Genomic DNA, 6,000 nt, shown 5'->3' on the forward strand with positions numbered 1-6,000 from the left:
AAGGCCGAGAATGAAATTCTGGATGTATAGCGTACACGTTAACTGTACAATATACCTACGTTTAGTTAACTTGGGACGCTGCTGTACTCGTCCATGCGTGTTTCAACTTCACAACGAGATCTGCGCGAGCTTTGTTTCGCACGATCACTACGACAATATGTGATACCATCTGGAAGTACTCATTTAACCGCGCGTACTGTTTGATGCAATAAGTTACATACTTTCTTATTAACTTGAAACTTAGAGCTAATCGGAACGTCGAAAAGGCATCTGATTAATTCGAATTAAACGTTATATTACAAAACCGAAGCAGTTAGCACAATCCGCTTGTTTCTGTGTGTTCCTTAGGTGCGCCTCGCACTGTATTTAGATGCGGAAAGCGAAAAGAAAAAGTTATATTATTTCCTATTTATTATATCCTTCCTCCTCTTTGTCCTGCCAGAACTTAATGATCTATGGCTCCTAATTCACCACCTAATAGAATCAGAGTTGATTAACTCTGAACTTGCATAGGGTCACCATGTGAAAATTTTTACATTAATGTTTTGCCTAGTTACGTTTTTCCCTAGAGGGCTAACATTTTATGTTTCATTTGTCTTTGACGGTAAAAGCAAAGCCAAAAATTGCATAGGACAATTCCACATGGAGCATCGTAGCCGAATGCATTGGGCCTAAGATAGGATTCAGTGCGTTACGTATATAGCAACCAAAAAGTTCTTAACACCCTCGCCAACTGCAGTGAATCCAGACCGGATAATAGCGCAGATAAATGTACGTTTGTTTAGATATGGACTCAGAGAATGGTCCTAAGCATGCAAAAAGCCACAGGGTACAGCAAATCTGTTCGCGGTGGTAATAGCTTTTTTTTTTCTCGTTCCGTCTGCCTACGCTGGTTTTGCTTGACAGATAAGCGGAATTCTATGTAAGCTACTGCAACGAGACCGACAAGTCAGGATGAGTTATTGTATTACTGCTGACACTTCACTACTATTGGATGTGCTCGTTGGCCCTCCGTTTCCATTTGCCGCCTGCGAGAATAATGCAATTAATAGTTTTCCAACATAAATATCCATGTATTAGACATTTACCACTTTTTCTCCGAAATGATTCTGTGTATCGAAGTAAAACATACTATTAACTTATATTCATTTTCACGTGCTATTCAAGTTAAACTTAACCGGAGAGAATACATGGAATGCCAGATTGAAACTACCTTATTAATTTATCACTGTACACTTAAATGGATTTGAACTTCAAATAGCTATCTTGGAAAGATCTTACGCTTTCAAAACTGGGTAGCAGGTAGGCTTTCAGAAACGTTTGTTTTAGGGGGTCATTGTCAGTTTAGCTTTTCAAGAATCTTATTGCTTCTTATTGCCGCACCCTCTGATCTTCATGTATCTTGCAGGCTATGTGACGCAACAGTTATTCGGGGAATTGCGACCGTTTCAAGTTCTATTCTTGTTCCTCAGCTCTTAGTTTTTCATCAACGCAAAGCATTACAAATACAGAATCCGTCCTCACATCTTAGACAAGGGATTTTTATGCCAAACATGTTATAATACCAAGCCTGTACGGACAGTGCGGCTCTGTCCCGGATACCACTTGCCCTGCCGGACGTTAACGTGAATTTGTATCATAAGCCTTAAACAACGACTGTGATATACATGATACGCTGCTTTTTAGTAGGAGGTTCTGCCCGTTCAGATTTTTGAAATTTCCGTGAGCTGACGGTACATGGTGCTACTGCTTCTGCTGCAATTATGACTTTCCGCGTCCAAGCTCAGAGGCAACGGAAATAATGAAATATTTGTTTGTTTACCACAGCACGTAAAAACAGAGCCTGCGTGAGGCTATTTGAGACTTCACGAATAAATGTTTCAGTGATTTAAAACTAAATTCAATAATATTAACATTAGCACGTTTGTTAATATGTTAGTTTTACCTTTATTTTGTTGAACTGCTATATTGCATTATAAATTAAAAAGGGGCAGTACTTGATTACTTAAAAACTTATACCCTCGGGTTTTGATGGTGGCCGACCTCATACACGTATAAATATTAACTAAATACTGAAGCTATGTACGGGACAAGAAAACTTCAAGCGTATCTATGTAGAACCAGTAACTATTGTCTACCATCATTTTATATGCAAGTAAACTGAAAACATGATCGTTCGTAATTGACAGGTAACAGGTGCAACAGGACGGCTTTGTTGGATCGACGTAGACGTACGCGCAGGTGCGGGCAAATACAATCCTTTGCTGCACTTCCCTAGCGAAAGGGTGGAGGCAAAACGGCGACTGATGCGACCTCACTCTCTACGACGTGTCCAGTTTACCAAGTACGTTCGGCAACTCTGTGAAGGTTTGAGAGGGCACCGGCGGCTGGGAGAGCGGTGATTGAAGTCAATACAGATATCATCCAACTAAATCCACTTGAACAATTCACACAAAAAGCACGAACGATGTTTTCGAAGGATCGACCGTTTGTGCGGTAGGAGAGGAAGGGGAAGGGAGATTCACATAAATTCGAAAAAGTACATCTGGCGTAAATTGGATGTATTGAATACGATTCTTTCAACGAAAATCATTGAGCCACTATAAAGCTCCGCAAATAAAGAACTTCGAGTAACAAATAGTTCATCAATGCATGCTGTAAGTGGCAAGGCAACGTAATACTGAAATGAAGCTTTTATGAGTGGAAAGACATATTTTTTGTTAGAATATTATTTTTACTCTGATTTACTGTCGTAGTTTCCTCGCTTCCTGGAGCTGCGTGTTATTTAAATTCAATTTCATAGAAAATATGAAAAAGTAGGAACTTTTCTACGAAGTTTATATAAATTGGCATAAAATGCCTGTTCTCTAGGTTCCTAAATTTACAAATTAAAAATTAAAATATAAAAATGATAGCAGCTGTACTTTTACTTTATGCAACGTTCAAAGTACATTTTCATACGGCAAAGGTGGTCGTCGTGCAGGCAACAAGTGCGATTTTATGCGACAACAACGGGCCAAAAATGATTTAACCTGGTCACTGACATTACGGATCGGACCGTAGTCTATTTTTTCATACACTTCCCCAGAGTGGTGGCACACTATTGCCGCTGCACACTGTTGCTGACTATTTTTGCAGTAAATAGCGGAGTGAAAAGGAAAAGTATCGGAGTTGTTGACCTTGAGTTTATAGCTTTATTTTGTGTGACGGCCGCCACGGTAATGGCAGGGTCAAGTGACTTTTAGAGAGAGAACGAGAGATGTGGGGAGAGATTAAAAAAGCATAGGAGAAATAGGCTTTCATAGAACTCAATTCGTTCGCCTTGCGTTCGAACGTTTTTGTTTAAATAGAGTAAAACGCCGTCAGACGTGATGCTGTACAAGTATGCATATATTTGTCTCCGATTTAGTGCTTTCTTATTGAAAATATTCGTCCATATCTAGTGAGTTAGTGGATGGCTTTTCTAAGATCTTTACGTTTATAACTACACAAACGACCCATAGCTATAGCGACACACCTTGCCCTGTAATACAGTTTAAAAGTAAGAAGAAACAGGCTTTGCTTTCATGCGGCGATCTACACAGCGGTCTAGTGATTACTATCCGAAAAGATCTTTTCATGGCTTTCTGCTATCGTACAAGTCTGATCGCATTACCCTAGTAGAACATCGTAAAAAACAGATTATCTGTACATGTAAGAAGGCATAAACAATAATATATAATATGGGTTAAATGAGAAAAATATCATAAATATTGAAATGAAGCTTATATTAATGCTTTTCGGACTTTACGTCCGGTATTTGAACCGTTAAATACTACTATAAAAAATATGTATTCTTACACTTCATTAATTTACCGTTTCGGCCGAGGGTAGATGTATATTGTTCTTCAACTAGTCGGTTAATCGCCAGTCGTTGAGCCTGGTCGCTGTAATATTCTTAGCGGCTGTTGGGTCGCAAAAGGTGCCAGAATTAACTATTCTGGTTCGACACTTCGTAAAGGGTTCGCAGCAGGCTGTGGAAGCAGGAGCCCTTGACCTTGTCGGTAGGCTGTTGTTTAAGTGGCTAACACGTCTGGCGGCGGGCCAGCAATGGCCCACTAATGCTCTGAAGCCATACGGTGGTTGCAGCAGTGTCTACCGGGCAACACTCTTGTATAGTAAGACCTGGAGATTATGACCGAGGAGCGCTCCATCTGGGACGAGATTGGCCCTCTCGAGAAGTTATTCAAACGTATGAAAGTACAAGGAGAGTTCTTCACGGCTTTCATCAAGACTGAATGGGTCTGGATTGATAAATTAGATTTTGATTGCGATTACGTTGTTTTTCTGTTTGAGACCATTTCGTCGTGGCGCGCACCCAATTACATATGGCATCTTTAACCCCCAGCGATTTGACGATATCGAAGGGAATCGGCCTCCAGTATACAGATCTAGCCTGAACTGAGTCGATGTTGTTTGTTACCGCTGTACGCAATACGGGCACTACTAAATGTCAACAAGTGTGATGCTTGGGCGTCAAGTCTTGCTAAGTAGTCGGCTAGCCGTCCAATTCACTGGAAGTGATGAAGTTGACAAAAGTTCTCTACCAAGCCATCACGAGCACATCCGAAAAATTATTACCCGAACTACAAAGGTTGAGTGAGCATAACCGAATTCGTCCGATGAGACCTTTGCGGAACGAGTTTGAGCATCTGCTCAAGAAAACCGTATGAACACCCCAGGTACGGTCTCGATGGGCGATCAGCCCCTGCGGCTTCCCGACGGGTTGCAACAGGCTCATATAGTATAAAAGCCACAGCAAATGTTACGCTACGATGGGGTCGAATTTTATTCTCCATATATATTCTATATATTCTTATATAGGGCTTGCTTGGCAGCTTTGTCGGTTTTAGTTAGCTTCTTTTTGTGTAAGTCTATCGCAGATTGAAAGACTTTATGACATAGAGACACTCTAGAGACATTATAAGTAGCCGAAATATTTTTTATTGAATTTGACAGAGGGCTTTTTTAGCCACGTATCATGTTTTCTCGGTATTGCGGGTCTACAGACGCGCCTGAAGATGCTGACGCTTAATTACGCCTATATGGTGCGCTACAACGACTCGCGACGCTAAATATGGATTGAGTAGACGCACCAATGGGCAAGTCTATACCAATTGTGACCACGATTCAGGAACGTGGCATCGTTGCTATCCTATCAAAAGCATAAGAAAGTCAAACTATATTAAGCGGAGCCGCGCTTTCCCATTCCGGGCGTTAAGATCTCCAATCGGATTTCTCACGGTTGGTCAGCGTCAGCTGCCAACAAAACTTTCGATCAGTTGGTATCCCACCACCTATCGAAGCGAGGGGTATGGGCGAGAATTCGGGTGTGTGATTTTCCAATGGGAATAAATGGTTCTGCGTCCGCCCGTATAACTTAGCACGAAATATTAAATACATCTTTCTTTTAGACAATATCTTCTCGACCAAAAATGAAATGTTTTATTTGGAAATGCAATTATCGGGTTCGTTCTTACAAAGTAGCTTATAAAAACTATTGTCATAGCACATGTGTATCTATAGCTAGTCGATTTCAGGTAAAGGCCCTTAATTAATTACCAAAAGACGTTAATTCGAACGATTACCATAATCGTATGGTAATTGTCAGGCTACGGCGAACGTATTACTGTGACGCTATTGCTGTATATAAAAGGGTCTGAGATGGTTCAATGTTCAACAATATTCACATATAGCTCCATATATCCATAGCAGTGTAAACAATAAGGTTATCAATGCTTACGTCGCCGAGCAAGTCTTTATATATGGCCCGACATTCTACAAAGAATTATGTAACTGTTTTCTACGTAGCGGTCATTGCCCACATCGCGCCACGTTACAGGAAGTGACGTTTTAGCAGGAACATAGGTACGGAGAAGTTTCGGCCTTAAACAAGAGAGCCAGGGTTTTCCGCTACTTCAAGCTTCCTATTAGAAGGAAATCTGCAATTAAGAACAATAG

The 6,000-nt window shown here is 40.8% G+C and overlaps 1 long non-coding RNA gene across 1 annotated transcript in view; it reads left to right on the forward strand.

The window, feature by feature from the left end:
* The window catches only part of LOC147753890 (uncharacterized), a 29,238-nt gene extending 26,368 nt beyond the window's left edge, over positions 1-2,870 (forward strand). The window contains exon 3 of the long non-coding RNA XR_015313967.1: positions 2,190-2,870. This is a non-coding gene — a long non-coding RNA (uncharacterized LOC147753890). The remainder of the gene's footprint in view (positions 1-2,189) is intronic.
* The last annotated feature ends 3,130 nt before the right edge of the window (positions 2,871-6,000 follow it).

Source organism: Varroa jacobsoni, unplaced genomic scaffold (assembly GCF_002532875.2).
Source record: "Varroa jacobsoni isolate VJ856 unplaced genomic scaffold, vjacob_1.0 scaffold_127, whole genome shotgun sequence".
NCBI classification, from domain to species: Eukaryota; Metazoa; Arthropoda; class Arachnida; order Mesostigmata; family Varroidae; genus Varroa; species Varroa jacobsoni.